Consider the following 19,389-nt stretch of genomic DNA (forward strand, 5'->3'; position numbering starts at 1 on the left):
AAGACTGTTGGCCTCCTTTGGGAGAATGATTAATATTTTGTAATTCTTATATACTACCACAAGGCATTAGAGAGAAAAAAGCAGAAAGCCAGATGTTCTGGTCTGAGACAATCTTAAGACCTTGGCGTTTGCTTTGGAACTGGAGAGACTTTAGAGATGATCTGGTTCAATCCCTTCATTTTACAGATGAAAATCTTGAAGCCCAGTGAGATTAAAGGATATACCTGAAGTCACACAGCTCGCTTACTGAGGATCTTGGATTAGGTCTTATGTTCTTAAATTCTATTCCTCTCTCAGGAGTGAGATGGTCATGAGTAGAACTTAAAACTACTGTGGGAAATATATATATATATATATATATATATATATATATATATATATTTTTTTTTTTTTTAATTAGTGCATAGAAAGAAGGAAAGAGTAACTAAGAATGATTGAAGATTGTAAACCAACAGAAAATTCCAGAAAACAAATACTTTCAAAATCTACCATTTTCTAGGTAGTATCTCAATCTATACTATTTGCACAATATTATTTGTTTTGTGTAATTTATAAACATTTTTGTATCTACATATTCTTTATTATAGGCAGATATTAAATTTACTAAAATTGATTAACATATATAGATATGATACATATGTTATATATTATATATACTTATATATATGTTGTGATATGTATGTTTGTATGTATGCATGTCTGTATATATGTGTATTTTAATTGTATATATATGTACACATATAAATTCTACTCAAATGATATTTATTTAACACATTGTCTGTTAGGTACTGCAATAAGTGAATAAGTGAACAGTTTAACAAAATTCTATTACCTTACTTCCAGCAACATAATGTCTAGAATGCAAAGATAAAAAAAACCTCTCTAATATAAAGTACAATATGATAAATGCTACAGTAGCTATAATCATAATCAGTTTGAAGAACACAGGAAATGGACAGAGTAATATAGATGCAGCTACAGAATGATACTGAAAAAAATATGGAAAAAATCCTTAAAAATAACAGACACAATTTGATGTGAGTTTTAAATGAGAGACAGTCCTTGTAGGCATGTGTATGAAGGTGGGTGTTTTTAGTACAGGAATTATTCCAAGTTCACTTCTACCACATTCCACTTTCCCTTTCCAAGCTTGAGGGCACATATCTTTCAATAGAAGAAGGTAAATTTTTATTCTACTTATTGAGAGGACTAAAACAACCATATTTTCTCTGATCTGTAGCTATGAGGACCTTGAAAATAATTTCACATAAAATTTACTTAGTTACCTAATGGTCTCTAGCCACACTTAAAATGATTGCCAACTGTCTCAGAGAATTCAACAAAAGAGTTTTGTATATGTTTATTTATTTTTGAGAGAGAGACACACACACACACACACACACAAAATGTGAGCAGGGTAAAGGCAGAGAGAGAAGGAGCAAGAACCTGAAGCAGGCTCCAGGCTCTGAGCTATTGGCACAGAGCCTGACACAGGGCTCGAACCCATGAACTGTGAGTTCCTGACCTGAACTGAAGTCAGAAGTTTAACTGAGCCACCCAGGTGCCCCTTCCAAAGGTGGTTTTTGAAAGGACTTGTATTCTCAACCAAATATCATGTTAAGTATAAATTATGTCAAAGATTCAGACAATAGATTTAAAGATCTAAATCTATTGTTCAGATTGAAATATAAACAATGCATTATCTACTGCAGAAAACCAAACATCACTAATATGCAGGCATTGTAAACATATAAAATAAAGATTGGCTAAACATTACAAAACTCCCAACTTGGAAACTAAATACTCTAGAGTAGAAGTTAACTTTAAATTTTTGCCTAGACCTCAATATGCTTCCTTAGGAAAATATCGCCCTCATTTTTATTGTTACTTGTAATTTAACTTAATTCAATTAATTTTACTAAACTCTTGCTGACTATTGATTTCTGTAAGATCCATGTTACATGCTGTGTCAGCCATGAAAATAAGATCATCCGTTCTTCTCCTGTGGGGACCCTAATTGACTGAGGGTCTTGCTGCTGTGCTTTGAAATCTATAGATGCATTTGTGACCTGACCATGTTTTCAACAGGCTGCTCTGAGCCAGTGCTCCAGTCCAGTACTGATAATAAAGCAGACCCATTCCCTCTAGAGGCGAGGCTTCTCTGAATGAGGATTTTGGCTCTAGGACTTCCGAGAGCACTATTAAATCTTCCAGATCTCTGGCAGTCTAGGATGTTTCATCCAAACTGACTTCCTTTTCTTTTCATTGTTCTTCACTCAGGGTCCGACATGCACAGGGTCAGGTAACACCCCCAGCCTTGTCTGTCTCCCTCCCCATTTGTTTTCACAGGTGTTCCTCCTAATAAATTTCTGCTTAGTGTCTGCCTTACAAAAGACCCAGAATAAGACACGTGCATATAAATGATATGTAAAAATAACGCCCAGTTATAATAAGCCATATTGTGAAGGTGACAAAACTTCAATAGAAGCAATAAATTTTTATTAAACCAGAAGGTCAGCCCTCATAGTAAACTGTCAAAATTAGACTGTTCCTTGGCAACTCTCAAAAAACCTATTCATGTTGGTCAATGAATGCAACACTTTATGCTTCTACGATTCAGAAACAATTGGACTTCCCCAAAGGAATCAAAATAGTTTTTTTAAGTGCACTTTATTTTCTGATTATAAAAGTTAGCATGCCATTTAAATTTTTTTTTTTTTTAATTTACATGATATTTCCTCTATCTGTAATAAGTCCTCATGTTTCTCCCTTCTTTAGTATGACTAGCCATGGAACTTGTTGTAGTTGTCTTAGATTAATAGAAATTCTCCAACAGACATAAGCAAAAAGCCACTTATTTTTTAATGAAGTCAAAGATTTAAGAACACGTCTGTATTGGTCAGCACTTCATGCAGAAGATACAACAGACGGCTCTCAGTTGGAGGAACAATTTTATCAGCCCACTAGTCCCCATAAGAGAACTGCTGACGATAACCCTGAAGAGAGAATGAAGATCTATAAAAGTCCCTTCTTTTGTTTCTTCCATCGACTCTCAAGGGATTTATATACCCTCCTAGATTCTTCCAACTCTTTGGGGGATTTTGGCTATTGACGGCCCACTTGCCTGATGTAAGAAACTAAGCATTCCTCAGTGTTTACTGAAGGGGTGAGCTGATGTTCAAATTTCTGTGCAAACTCTGCTAGCGTTTTCACGTTACAAGCTTTGCCTTCTTTATTTCTTTAAAACTGACTGAACACATCACTGCTACTGCCACTTGTCTGACTTGACCAAAATGGTTGTGTCCTTCACTTCTAATAGAAACGTGTTGGCATTACCTCTGTGATAGCCCTTACCATAATGAATTAAACAATGTTTATATACTAAGCTATTTCACTCAGTGATGAAGAACTTGGTTGAAACACATGAGTTAATGATTTCTGTATCAGAATCTTCCACCTGTGCCTATGTTTGTCTTCAAGGGTCGGATTACGTCCATCAAAAAAATTGGGACATTGCGTTTACTAAGAATAATAAGAATTACCGGCTCTTATAGAGATAGAGGAAAGTAAAGCCTTCCCCTAACTGGTTTCAAGATTGCAGAAGAAACTTTCTGAAATATGTGCAAGTGGCTTCCACTAATTACATTCAATCATTCCCTAACTGAGCATTCCTGTGCCAGACAAGGAGCTGTGGGCTAGGGAAAACAGTACAACGATTATGATTCTGTTTGTTACTAGGAACCTTATTCTCATGGGGAAGATAAATATGTGAACAAATAATTTTTGAAAACTGAGTTCTACTGTCATATACACTTGCATAGAATTCTATGAAAATGCAATTATCAAGGGCTGAAATGCTTCAACAGATGAGATTAGGCACAGAGACCTTGCAGCATAAGAGAGCCTGGAATAGTAGAGGCACTGTGAACAGTCTGTGTGAAACACAAGATAAATATTAGGAAGTAGCAGATGGGGAGGATGAAGAAACAAAATGAAAAACCTAGGTCACAAATGTCTTTAATGCCATGAAAAACATTCTGGTATTTCTTTCAAAGATAATGTATGTTACTGTCCTATTTGAAGCATTGGTTTGATTCTAAATGCAATATGAGTACCAGGGTCAATTAGACAAATTAGGATATATTTTTGAGTAGAATCAACAGCACTGGTTGATCTTGTGAAAGCATGAAGTGAGATGGTGGATGAGAAGTCCACTTATAAGCAGAAGTCACATGGCAAGACGTGGGATGGGGAGAAAAGTACCAACTGAAGTTTTGTTTTGTCTTGTTTTTAAATCTACATTCAAGTTTCTTTTTTTTTTTTAATGTTTATTTATTTTGAGATAGAGACAGCAAGTGTGAGTGGTGGAGGGACAGAGAGAGAGGGAGAGAGAATCCCAGGCAGGCTCCATACTGCCAGCATGGAGCCCAATGTGGGGCTCAATCCCACAAACCGTGAGATCATGACCTGAGCTGAAATGAAATCAAAAGTTGGATGCTTCATCAGCTGAGCCACCCAGGCACCCTAAGGGGATTATACATTTCTGAAGGGGAGCACTTGCCTTTTTGTCTTGGTGATGGAGGACCAATTGTCTATAAATGACAACTCGCTCCCTCAGCCCCACGCACATCAAGGCTGTTTAGAATAAGGCATGTGTGCAAAAATAGCCTACAATAGGGGGAATGGAATTTCATTAAAATCAAGGAGGGTGAAGAAAAATGCTTTTAAAAGTCTGTGGGTGTAGGGAAATTTAACTCAAATAGCTGTCTATAAAAATAAGATAACGTTGAGGCATCTGAAGTGATTTTCTGCCTATGAGCTCCATCTGTCCGTTTGAAGTTTTTTACATTTATCTCTAAGTGGGCCAAAGTCTATACTTATTTTTTTTCTTTTATGTTTACAATGTACTAGCAAGAAAATAACAACTGTTACATACAAATAAATGAGCAGCTTATTGTACTGGATGTGTTCATGGTGAAAATGAATATACCATTCAACAAAAGCATTTCATCTAAAATCACTCATATGTTGCCTTTTAATTATCCTTTATCTCTTGCTGATGATTAAAAAAATAGGTTGCCCAGTTACCATCTTATATGGCTACAGAATCGTATTTTTCCAATATCTCATGGAAAAAAAGATTATAAAAGTCTAAAGAACACCCAGAATTATATTTCACTTCTATAATTCATGAACTAAATGAACAAAAGATAACTGAATTGAATTAAAGTATATCACTACTGGACAAGGGTTCAAAAGTAAAATTAAATTGAAGAATCTAATATAATGAATCACTATCTTAAAGATACTTAAATGTTTTTACAGAGTACTTAATTATCACATACGAAGTAACATTTTGGAAAAGACAAGCAATCAACTCTGATATAATAGATTAGAAATGAAAATCCATATTATAGTAGTTCCTGTCTCATACTTGAAATTGAAATATATATTGTATCCTTTCTAAAGCCTGTGCCTGTAATATTTTATAGTGAGTGTAAATAATGTTTTTAGAGTATATAACACAATGTCAGCCATGAAGGAAGCTCATAGATGATGGTATTAAACTGATAAGAACAGATACTACACTTGATCTTAGCCAAAAGCCCTAGAAGTGATCATAGATGATGATAAAAATGAGGAATGAGCTTGCTTGTTTTCCACCAGAAGTAATTTTTAAGCATTGAAACCACCAGAACATAGCACCACCCAATTATTATAAAACATACATTATAATCAATATAATTTAATTGATTTGATGTCTTATAACACAATAAGCCATTGTTTATACATTAGCAATGAACATCTCTCAAAAAACATCCCATAAAACAAATTTCAGAAATATGTCTGACCAACCAATAGATTGTGCAAAATCTCTCCACAAAACAAACACACACAAGGGGAAATGTTAAATGGAAGTAAGTGTGTATGTACTTGTGTTGAGGAATTGGGTCAGATGGGTGTCTTCAACAGAGCAAAGTTTTTAAGAACATTCACACGCAGCACTCCAACCAGACTATGCAGGTTTGTGTCCAGCTTCATGATGTAATAACTTGTGTGACGTTGAGCAAGCCATTGGATTTTTCTGTGAATCTGTTTCTTTTTTTTTTAATATATGAAATTTATTGTCAAATTGGTTTCCATACAACACCCAGTGTTCATCCCAACAGGTGCCCTCCTCAGTACCCATCACTCACCCTCCCACCCTCCCACCCCTCCATCAGCCCTCAGTTTATTCTCAGTTTTTAAGAGTCCCTTATGCTTTGGCTCTCTCCCACTCTAACCTCTTTTTTTTTCCTTCCCTCCCCCATGGGTTCCTGTTAAGTTTCTCAGGATCCACATAAGAGTGAACACATATGGAACCCTGTGAATCTGTTTCTTAATGCATGAGATGGAATTGGTATGGCTGTTATGATTAATAAGCTAAACATGCACAAGATACATTCCGTTGCACAGATTAAGTAGTTAATAAACACCAGTTATTTTTGAAGTGATATTAAAAATATATGACAACTTATAGGTCACAGGCACCAACCAATTAGAATGCATGGCAACCTGGTATACACCTCCTCAATACAAACCCTGATTATTTAATACACACTTATATGTGCATGTGTAAAATATATGTGCATAAAGAGTGATTTGTAACCAACTGACACTTTTCAGTTGTTATTACCGCAAAGTTAAGTTATTCACATAACAAGTTATAGAGATATCCTTTAGTGTATCTAAAGATTATGTCAGGAAAGTTCTCCAAGTAGTGGCCAAAATGAGTTGGCTCTTTGAGAGGCATTTATTGATGCCATGGTCTGGCATATTTTCTATAAATGATTGAAAATGGATTAGTGCCATTTCAGAAGCTTCAGGTCCTGTCAGAAATAGATAATGCCTAACAATACAATATATGCTAATATTAGAGTCATAGAGAAAATAAGATGACTTTGCAGTTCATCTCACAATGACAAGCATATGTTTGATTTTCCTTTTTTTTTAAACCATAATAAAAAAAAAAAGAATAACCGTAATGTTCCTAGGGGGTACCTAAAACAAACATTTCATCATTGAACATGTAAGGGATGTATCAACATACAGATTTTTGTTCCATTTTTTATCTATATATCATCTATCTAACATCCATCTAGCATCTATCTATCTATCTATCTATCTATCTATCATCTATCTATCTATCATCTATCTATCTATCTATAGCAGCTAACACAATGAGTGTAATCACATATCTGGACTTGTTGATGAAATACTTTATTTTCTCTCCTCCTACCCCTACAGAAAGTCTCTGGCAGTCTCAGTCTCCAAAAGAATGGGGATTTGTCTTGTTCTTTTCATGCTGTTCCGAGTTTCCTAATGAACATCTATGCTGGTGGTTGTTGATTCTGTTCAAAATACTGATGTGCCTCTGGACTGGCCAGATAACATATCTAGATTTTATTTTGGAGATCCTTTTTTTTTGCCATGTTTTCATCTCACTCTTGTGTGAAGGTCTCTATCATGGCTGTGATTTCAACAACTAATGGTGTTTTACTTCAAAAATTACACTATAGGATTAATGTTTACAGTGGCACATATTGAACATAATAGAAATAACTGTGAACAATTCTTTATTAATTCATTTTGAGTATGTACTGATATTCCTAGTCAACTGAATAATAAATTTTGAGAATGTTCAAACATTTACCTATATAATGCTCGTCAGGTAATAAGCATATAGATTTATGATTTGATTACTCTGATAGTGACACTAAAAAATTCTCCAATATTCCATTTGATAGATATTTATTTAGATTTCTTCTATGCCATCTTTGTTACAGGATGTTTTTACTCAAACTATTTCTCACCAGAGAGAGATAAGGCACTCAATACAGCTACCCACAGTTTTGTGAATCATCAGTCCTCATGATTGACAACAAAACAAATCAAGACAAAACCACACTATCCTTGGTTTTGAACTTTTTCCTATATCTTGTTTGCAGAAGACTATGATTTGCTTTCTCTATAGCACCAATATTAAAACTTAAAATTAAGGGGTGCCTGGGTGGCTCAGTCGGTTAAGCGTCCTACTCCAGCTCAGGTCATGATCTCACAGTTCGTGGGTTCAAGCCCTGCACTGGGCTCTGTGATGACAGCTCAGAGCTTGGAGCCTGCTTTGCATTCTGTGTCTCCCTCTCTCTCTGCCCCCCCCCCAAAAAAAACTAAATAAACCTTAAAAAATTTAAAAATAAACCTCAAAATTAAAATGAACAAAAAACCAAAGCTTCCTGAGCTTTATAAGTTATTTAATAAATATACTGAATATCAACTACAGATGAAGCTCTTCTTTGCTGTGTTATAATTTGACAAATTCAATAAAAAAATTACACTCTTTGGAGAAATATTAGCCATGGGGTGGGTAGGGTTCTAACTTACTTATAAACCTTACTAATTAGTCAATAGTGCTATAAACTAGGTTAGTAGTAAACTGAAACTGAGACACCTAGGGGCTCCTGGTTGTCTCAGTCAGTTAAGCATCCCAACCTGCTCAGGTCATGATCTTCTGGTTTGTGAGTTCAAGCCCCACGTGGGCTCTGTGTTGAAAGCTCAGAAGCTGGAGTCTGCTTCAGATTTTGTGTCTCCCTCTCTCTCTGCCCCTCCTCCTCTCATACTCTGTCTCTGTCTCTCTCTCTCTCAAAAAATGAATAAAACATTAAAAAAAAAACCCTGAGACATTTAATGAAATGTCCACTCCAATACACATTGCTTTGAACCAGAAAAAAAATCACTGAGTAAATGTCTCTAGAACATTTTCAGATTTTCATGAAAGATATAAATTTCAAACAAACATTCTAGGAGATTTATAAAGAAATGCACCTGAGAAAGGAAAAAAACAAACTAGATTCTCTAAATCTTAGAATTATAACATTCCCAGCGTTCAAGGTTTTGTTCAGTCACAAGTTTCAGTCTAATCCTAAATGAAATAACAAGTTTCTCTCTGAGGAAAGTCCTAGTGAATTTTCTTTTCTTAGCACTTAGAGGAAATGTGGATTCGTGCAAACCATAGAGATAGATGCCCAGATTGAATAAACCAATGGCCTGGTCTGTAACCATTGTAATTTAAAGGACGCTGAGAAAACCTCAACAAATGAAGCCCTATAGTCTCAGTGTTACTCTTGAGCTGCCTCAAGTGATTCAGATATCTTCAAACTGAGTCATCTTCTTAGGATGTTACACAAGTGGTTGATAAATAGCAGCTCCTTATCTCCATAGCACTAAAGCCATGGAGAAGTTTTCAGTAAGCTACAAACTGGGACTTGACTCATTGCCCTTTGCTCTTTTATGCAGAATCACCATGCCAGACAGGCATTCAGAGAAACATTACTAAGTACACGACTTTTTAACAAATATTTACTGAGTGCTAATTTGTAAAACTGCTATAGTTATAGTAACTACACCATGACAAGAAATTTGTCAACCCAAAACAGTAGGAAAATAGCATTTGTTAATCACCTATAGTGTGCCCAGAACTGCACAAGATCTTGCAACCAACTCAAAATACTGTGAAGTGAATGTCCTTTACAATAGGTGTATTTTAGACATGAGGAAGCCTCCTCTTAGACTCTTTCTTTTGTGAGTAATAGGATATGCACTCCAGACCTTTTAAAAGGAAAAGAATATGGGGATTCATACAGATAGAAATTCTAGGACCAGATCAAGCATAGCTGAAATTTGGTCTAGAGTCATATTAATATAGACCATATTTTTTCTTTGTATATTAGTTCTGCCATCTTCTATCTTGATTTCAGGTCTGGGCTTCACATGGTATGAAAAGAACTGCTGATGCTTTAGATCTCCCAGACCAGCCTACACAGAAAAACAGAAGCTGCTTTCTAGAAAGTCCCAGAAAAATTTTTCATTGTAACATATGGGTTCTGAGTGGGTTACACGCCTATGTCTGAACTAATTATTATAGTCAGAGAGAATATGGGGACGTATTTGTCTATCTCTCTGTACAGGTGCTCTTCCTCTTCAGTTAGTAAGTGAATAAACATATGCAAAAGACATGGACCTAAGAAGAGGGAGGGCGAATCTGTAGCAGACAGTTTTCTTTTAAAAAATTTACCTTGAGAAAGTTTTTTTTAAAAGATTTTGAAGAATCACACCCCATTGGAGTCTGCAGAGAAAAGCAGGGAAGAAATGAAAGTGAAGGTGAGTGGGTAAGGCTTTCCCCTCCTGCCACCCCCACCTATCTCTGTTAATGTCAACCTGGGTTGACATTTATTTCTTTTACATAAAGACTTCAACTTCGACATAGGGTTCCATTGCTTTAGTAAGAGAAAAAGAAAGAACACTAATATTTTAAAACTAGGTGTCAGTTGACCTGAATATGGACATAAATTGTGTGTAGTTGTAGGTGAGGAAGGGGGAGGAATAAGTGAACAAAATCATTCCAGCGAATTAAAGATAAACTAATATTTGAAACAAGCAACATTTCTGGATGAGACGCATATCCCTAGCAGACAATTTTTTTAAATATCCTTTACAAAGTTTAATTTGCTTAAAATTGCACTGTAGTGAGTGGTAGCATCTGAATTTGAATCTATATTATTATCATCTCAAAGTGTGAGTTCTTTTTAAAAAATATCTTTTAATTTTTGTTAACTGTTGTGATATTTACATTGTACTATAGGAAAATAAGATAAAGTTTGTATTCACTTTCCTATTGGAATCTAGAATAATGTCTGGCATGTGAACAGTTCAGCTGTATTGAAAGAATAAATGAAATAAACTAACAATTGAGGTGAGGTTGGTGCACTTAACAAGAAGTTCTGAGGAGAGTGCTAGCATAAATGACAGAGGAATAGAAAATGTTGCATGAATTGGAGTGTTTTTGAGTTTGGCCAGAAGATGGACATATATTAAGAGGGTCTATATCTGAATCAGAGAGAGCCCCTTAGATAAAATGAATGGTTAAGTGGGAACAGGAAAGTATGGTCCATTCGCTGGACCATAAAGTATGTGCAGATCAGTCCTAGGAGTTCCGATCAGTAAGGAAGTGGGTTCAACGTAGTTTGGACTTAACCTATATGCAAAAGGAAATATTTTAACATTTTTTTTCTCCCCAGTGCAGAACTATATCATCACAGCTAGGAATTCAGGAAGAGGGATGTAGTGGTTCTCTGTTTAGTGAACTGAAGTGGGGAGAAAAAGAAGTAAAGAGAAACAGTGAAGACCTCATTGCATTAGCAAGGTGCGAGATAAGGAAGCTCAGCTTAGGTCTGTGTCATGAGAGTGGAGAGGAGCAGATTAATAAATAGACATTATGAAGTTAGACATGAGCAGACAGCAAAAAATTACTGTGGGATCTGTAGGGACTGTAGACACCACATCATATTTTTTTTCCTCTATCCCTTCTGAAATCATTTACCTTTGGAAGAGGAAAATCAAACTTATCTAAGCAAAATTAAATACTGTGTTAAAAGCCCCAAAGGATCTGAAGAGCTACTTTCCAACCTAGGTCTTGTGCGAGTCTCAACACAAATGAGAGAGAACGAAAATTCAGAATGCCAAGGGGACTCCAATTAGGGAAATTATAAAAAAATTTTATCAAAGGTGGCTTTGAGATAAGCTCTGAAGGGTTTATTGGGCAGATGATGAAGAAACAAGGCATTCTGCAAATAAATGCAGATAGGTGAGAAAATACGGTGTAGGTTTGCTGTGAAGAGGAGAGTTTAGTTGTAGCACAGGTGCATACAAGAGAGAGAGGGAATGTTTTAAAGGTAAGTTTAAGATAATTTGTAGAGGACATCAGTCATTAAGGTTTACCTGAAAAGTGAAAAAAGGACTTGAACACTAAAATGTATTAAGTGTTAAGAAACTAAATTTAGACACAGCTGAGTTTATAGCTGGTTCCAACACTTATTAGTTAAGTGATTCACCATATGTAGAATAGGGATAAAAGTTTATGTAGCTGCTAGTTTTAAATGAGGCAGTGCATAAAAATGCTGAGCTCATTGTATGGCATAGAATAAGTGCTCAATGTTTCCTCATTACTCTTAACATATTATATAATAACCATAGTAATAAGAACAAAACTATAACCAAGCAATGCAACCTGAGGGTATATAAATGATAAAGTAAACTCACACTTGACTTCAGAAAATCAGGCTTTGCTACTATATTAAAATAAAATTGTAGAAAACCACTTTAAATGATTGTTATACATAGGACCAGAGGAAAGTTGGACATTAATCATGAAGCTGCTAGACAATATGAATAAGTGGTAGTCATGTATTTCCTGTATTTCTAATAAATTTCCCATGTACCTGGGCTTCTTTTTCTTAATATTTTCATTCCTTTATTTCCTGATAAAATTCAAATTCTTGATTTATTTGTTCGCATAACTTTTAGGAAATCATTATGAGTTTATCATAATAAAAAAGGTGAATCTCTTTAAATTATTTACCTGAATGACTTACATTTTAATTTAATGATATTGTTTATATTTAACTAGTATAAATACAAAAAAGAAAAATATTTCCCTGGTGAATTTGAAATTTTAATAACAACTTCATAATAGGAAGATTAAATATAACGTATCTGCCTTCTGTAAAGCCACATATTATGGTTATCCAAAGGTGTTTTCAAGTATTTAAAAGTTTTAAAAGATGGTAATATCAATACATCTTTATATGATGTTGTCAAGGCACAGACTTGAGTCAGGAAATGAAAAATGTAAAAAAAGGTTAATGTGACCTCTCTTTTTATAAGGTCTCTGATAATGATGATACCTATGATATATCTCTTTATTCATAAAGCATTCATTATTAAGTTATCAATATAATGTATATCTCAAAATGACTGTTGCTAAATAATTTCTATTCTATTCTATTTTTGTAGTGTTTATTTATTTTTAGAGAGAGAGAGAGAGTGCAAGCAGTGGGAGGGGCAGGGAGACAGGGAGAGAGAGAATCCCAAGCAGGCCCCTTGCTTTGACATGGGCTTGATTCCGTGAGATCATGATCTGATCTGAAATTGAGTCAAACGTTTCACCAACTGAGCCACTGGCACCCCTCTGATTTTATTTCTTAAAAAAATAATTTGTGTCCGAAAAAATCTCTCTAAATTATATTCCATTATGTTCCAATGTGAATAGTAATTTGGACAGAAGTAAGGGTTTTTGATGTCAAAAATTACCAAACAAATTAAGGCTATATACAAGGAATCCTAGAAGACATGTCTAGCCCACATAAAGATATGTGTACCTATGATCTACTAAAAATATTTTTTAACATCATCTTCCTATGTAAACTAATAATCTATTTTCAAATTATTTTCATGTATTAATTAAATAAACATTGTCCAGTTTTTTAATAAAAATTCTTCAGATGTTCCAAATATTCTATTATTTCATATTTGTGCAGCCAAGTTTTTAAACAGAATTTAAATAATATCCACTTTAATTAAAAACATTAAAATATTTTCTATCACTCAAAGTTGATGAATAATCTTGATTTACATTACAGGGGAAAAATCTAGGTTATTTTAGGATTTTCTTGGCTTAGTTACATAAATCAGCCACTACTTTCATAGCACATGCAAACTCTGATTCCCTTTCGTTTCAAAGAACTAAAAATTGTATTTATGGATGCAAATTACATAAGCATAAAAGTAAGCCTCTACATTATGACAAAAAATGAATTACTGTAATTTCATACAGTTTTCCTTGAAAATCAGTTGCCAATATAGAAAAAAATCATTAAGTGTTCATTATCTCCCCCAAATAAAAGAAAAAAATGGAAGATAAGAAAAGTTTTCTTAGTATAGAAAAATTCAGCTAACCTCAGTCTAAACAAACACAGACATTTTAACCATAACTAACCCAGCTAGCAGCTTTATAAGTCATTTAAGACAAGTGTCATTTTTATCTCCTCTGAAGTTGGCTATTTCAATACATTTTGTGAGATTTATATACCTACACAACACTAGTGTGTATACCAAAGGATATAACCCTGGCAGTTTGATATTTGTTACCTAGTGTTCTTAATCTACTCATGAGGTCATGTTGAGTATTTCCATTTATGACTGTTGACAGATGAGACCTAATAAGCAGTTTCTCTATATATCTACTAATTTGGTTGGTTTTTCTGTAAAAGTACATTTTAAAGGCTTCTGATATCCTTAAGTACCTTACTTTTGCTTGAACCAAATCTTAACCCTAAAACCTGAAATTTTGCGGCATGGTTACTTTTTCAAAAAAGAGAAGCAAGAGCTAGTACACTGCTACATAACAAGTGAATGATAATTTAATGGAAAAAAAAAGGAATGCATTTGTGTTAAAATTATTCGATTGGCTTACAACAACCAGTTCCTTTTTCCTACATGGATAGCCATAGTACGACAACATCTCACTATCTCACTGTAAATATACAGCTAGATTAAAACAGCACAAAATATCAACTTGGGTAGATTCATAGTGAATAGTTTTGACAGTCTTAAATCATTGTAGACAGAGAATATCAGTGTCCATCTAAAGACAGCCCCCCACTACCACCACTAATTATACATTTAAATTAACTTTGTTTTTATAATTAACCAAAATTGAAAAGTGATGTATACATAAAAAAGTATTTAGCCACATTCACAGAAAATTTCCAAAATGTTTTATGACAGTAATTATGAATTTATGCATGATTATCAAAGATAAAATTATTTATTAACAGTATTGCTTTGTTGAGCCACAGTAAGTCTTTCATTCAAAAGGGAGTTTTTGTTATGCTATGATACTTGTATTTAAAGTTTTAGTACTTTTATCAAATGTTTCAGCAATAAAAATTAATGAATTCATAAGATATTCTGGTAAAAGATATCATCTTCCTTCAATAGAATAATAATATAGTCACTTCAGATAGAATTAGAAACTCCAATATACATTATTCTTTTGTATACACATTTTATGAGATCTAGTTAATGCTTTATAAGCTTGATTCAAAATACTATAATCTATTAAATACATGCATGAAATAGGTCATGGAGTGCATATATTAAATTCACATAAGAAATTACTTAAATTCTCAGGATGAGCTCTACTCCTCACTTAATGTATTGAATTATATCTTCACTTTTTATATGTTTATTTACTAATGTTTTTAAATGTTTTTATTGTTTATATATATATATATATATATATTTTTTTTTTTTTTTTTTTTTTTTTTTTTTGAGAGAGAGGCAGAGTGTGAGCGCAGGAGGAACAGAAAGAGAAGGAAACACAGAATCCAAAACAGGCTCTAGGCTCTGAGCTGTCAGCACAGAGCTTGACACAGGGTTCAAACTCAAAAGTCACAAGATCAGGACCTGAGTCCAAGTTGGTTGCTTAACTGACTGGGCCACCCAAGTGCCCCTGTTTATTTACTAATCTTAATTGTTACCTGAATCTGTTTTTACTACCAAGCAAAGAGAGCAATCCATGTAATTTTATCATTGACTCATTTAAGGTAAAATAAGTTAGATTTACCATTTCCAGCAAAACTCAAAATCATATGTGACAAAGGAAAAACAAGTACAAGTATGCTGCATATACCCCACAGCTGTCACCTAACAAGAATACTGGGTCCTATCAAATGGACAGACCTATGTTTTACTGAACACTTTGATGAGTTAGCATAAGGATCTCTGAGAGAAGCAAGAGCTATGTTTCTTTGCATAATAAAACTCAAGAGGCAGATCTGCAATGTAGAATGTTTCTAAATAACATGTTATTCTTGCTCCATTGATTTCTTCCTTTAAAAATTCTATAGAATGAGTCTATTTAGGGGCTTTATTAAATCCTAGAAGTTGGAGTCTACTAATAACATCTGTACAAAACTTCTCCTTTTTTAAAATAATGAGATTCCCATGTTTTAAATACAGTTTGCCCTTTAAGTCAAATATTGTTTCCCTATACAATAAAAAAAAATTACAGCTATTATGAGCTACTAAGCTAAGTGTATATGTATCCAAAAGAGATGCTGATCTACTTGGTTCATCCACTTTGGACACTAGGCCCTGCTTATTTATTTATTTATTTATTTTTACACAGGGTTCAGATAGTGCAAAGACCTGTTAATATAGGACAGAGACCAAGCAGGGAAGCAGACCGTGTTCTCTAACTCGAGAAATAATGATGATAACACACTGAATACACACACATACATGCACACACACACACACACACACGCACGCACACACATCCCACTTGGCTGCAAGCACACCACTTGGTTTTCTGTCTAAGCATTTTACACTCCATGTGTGTATCACACTAGTATGGTAAAGAAGGTTGAAAGTAAAAAGGTAATCCAGTAACCTTAATGAAAAATAAAAATAGCATTACAGATCCAAGTTGAAGGGTATAGTGTGTTTATACTTCTTTAAAAATAAGATGAAGAAAGCTGTCAAGTGTTTATGCAGAAGATGCTTTGCACCCATGTAATAATGCTGGAAGGTTTTCCAGCAATGATTTGTATATGTATATATATTCAGACACGCTCATAAATCTACATATATGTACTTTGTTTAATAAGCAACTTATGAATGTCTTATGTTTTTCAGATAGTGCACTAGGCTCTGTACATGTAAGGATCCCAAGATACAGAAGGTCCTGACAATCTAGAGTGTGTGTTTGTGTGGAGTAGAGAGGGCAATGAAGAATTTCAGAGACACTGGGGAAAGAGAAGGCCATGGTTTCAGAATTTATGAATGTTTCAGATATTTACTATGTAAGAGAATATAGATAGAAAGAGCTCCCACTCCTAGGATATTTAGAATCCTTCTAGTTTGTTAGTTTATTTCTTTGTGGGAGGAATTAGCATATAAGGATGAATGGAGTAAAAAAAAAAAGAACTTCATTGAACTGTGATTTTGTGAGCTCTTTAAGAATCATTTTGCAAAACAATTTTAATTGTTGCTTCTCATCCTGAGATTATATTTTTCCTAAAAATGAATTGCCCAACTGATATTTTCAATTTCTAATGTGCTAGGATTTCAGTGTAACCAGACAATTTTACTGCTAAAATTGTATCTCCTTACACCTGGCCTATCCATGAATCAAGTCACAAGTGTAGAGTTGTCTTGATAAATGGCTAACCGTATATATAATTTTGCTTTAACAGATTTGATAAAATATGAAGAAGAATGATATACTTTACTTTAACTTTCACTTTCACAGAATGTTTATTTTTCCCTTGGAGAAGCTTCAAGGAAACATAAATCAACTCCAATCCCTTCTTAATCATTTCCTTGCTGTAATTTATAACAGAAAAGGAGTGCTATAGACCTCTCTCCAGACTCACAGAATAGTGCCCGTTACTTGTTATTTCAGTTTTCTTCATCTCTTGCAGTGGAGTATAGCCATTGGCTGTGCAGGAATTATGACTGATCCGAAACTGGATAAGCACTGAGCCTCTTTTCCACATTTGACTGCAACCCTCTTACATTACACTCTTCATACTCATTCGACTTTTGAGGGTCCTAAAACAGTACCTCCAACTACCCTTTCCTTTCCAGCCCATCAAAATTGAAGAGTAACACTGAAGTCCACCAACCATGGAATTATCCAGTTTGAGATATTTATTCGACACTGACATCATCTTGGAGTATGTGGTAAGGAAGGAAGGAGTTTTACAAGGAAACTTTTGGAACATTATTTGTTTGTTTGTTTGTTTGTTTGTTTTGTTTTGTTTGGTAGGTCAGGTCCAGAGGAAGAGAAAAATGTGGAAACTGGCATTTTCAGGTGTTATTGCTTTTAAGTTCTCTATTATATATACTCTATTCATCTTATTGTTTATCAATGCAATCATTGATTGAAATAACACACACACACACACACACACACACACACCCTCCCAAGTTCAAACATTAATTTTAAGAAACTACATAATCAACCAATCAACCCATAAAGTAAAATGCTAGTAAGAAAGATTATCAAATTTCCCAACAACTCCATTTTCCTCTCAAGAAGTAGAAGCACTTTAAAGGTAAATTTCTAGAGAAATATAACCCAAAGAAACAGGAGAAACAGAGTTTGAAATTCTAGGCAATATTATCAAATGGTGGTGTTGGGGGTGATGTTAAGGTTAGGCAAGCCTTTCGAAGCATCTCAAACAGCATCATCGAAGTTGCTATCTCCCCTTTCTACTGTAGGACTACTCCTGAAGTAGCACATAGTCTAGAAATGACTTCTTTCTTGTATTTATTGTAAGTCTCCTGTGTGCCAGTTGAACTAGATGGGATTAAACTTGTCTGTAGATGCAGTCATAACTTCAGAGAGGACAAGAGATGGAAGACACATGATTTGTAGACCTATAAGGGTTAGGCTGTAAATACACATTTTTTCCTTCATGTAGCACCTATTTTAAATTTTTTTAATGTTTATTTATTTGAGAGAGAGAGAAATCATGAGCAGGGGAGGGACAGAAAGAGAGGGAGACACAGAACTTGGCCTAGGTTGCAGGCTCCATGCTATCAGCACAGAGTCCAATGTGGGGCTGGAACCCAAGAGCTGTGAGACCGTGACCTGAGCCTAAGTCAGACGCTTAACCGCTGGAGCCATCCAGGCATCCCAATGTGGCACCTATTTTAAATTGTATCAAAGGTATTATTTTGGTCAGGGAAAATTTTAAAGAATTTCTTAGAGCTCTAAATGTTGTGCCCCTTTAATGGAGGTGAAACGATCTAGCTGTTACCTTCTTCCTTATCTTCCAATTACTTTTATTCATGACAAGTCAAAGGCTCTCAGAAAGACTTCTGCTAATTCCTGCATTTGTTGTAGTTGCTGGCCTTCTAGGTATCTTGCACTAAGCTTTATCAAGTTTCCTTGCTCTGAGCCACCTTGGCCCCTATGTAATTTTCTCTTTAGTCACCCCTCTACCAAGAATAAATCATTCTTTGGAAAAATTATGGAAGAACTTTCAAAAGGCAGGGGGAGTTCCATGGAATTATTTTGTCACTCATTGCTTAGATATCTTCCACCTCATTAGCTACTCCTCTTATTTTTTCAATTCTGCTCACCCGTTGAATCTTTACAGGGAAAATTAAAAAAAAAAACATATGATAATTTGATAAATCACTGCCAAACCTGTGTTTTTTTTGTTTTCTATACTTATTAGAGTAAAACTTGCACAGTAAGTTGTAATCTTTACACATACTACAACACAAAATTGACATTAAATTCTTTTCTCTTCAGAATGGTACCAAAAATTAAACAATATAAATTATGTAAATGTTCATTCTTTATGAATTTTAGTTGCTTTGAAGTTAATACAACCATTGTAATACAATCATTTTTCTGGGGAAAAAAAAACAACTTGGTTTTAAATCTCTTTTTAATCTCTAATTTAAAAAATCAGTACAAAACTTATAAAATCT

The 19,389-nt window shown here is 34.4% G+C and overlaps 1 protein-coding gene and 1 pseudogene across 2 annotated transcripts in view; both read right to left on the minus strand.

Annotated features, from left to right (window-relative positions):
- Positions 1-19,389, minus strand: part of FSTL5 (follistatin like 5) — a 768,631-nt gene that overhangs the window by 29,517 nt on the left and 719,725 nt on the right. The gene's annotated exons all lie outside the window — the stretch shown is intronic.
- Positions 5,491-5,619, minus strand: LOC132693501 (U2 spliceosomal RNA; annotated as a pseudogene).

This window comes from Panthera onca, chromosome B1, assembly GCF_046562875.1.
Source record: "Panthera onca isolate mPanOnc1 chromosome B1, mPanOnc1 haplotype 2, whole genome shotgun sequence".
Lineage (NCBI taxonomy): Eukaryota > Metazoa > Chordata > Mammalia > Carnivora > Felidae > Panthera > Panthera onca.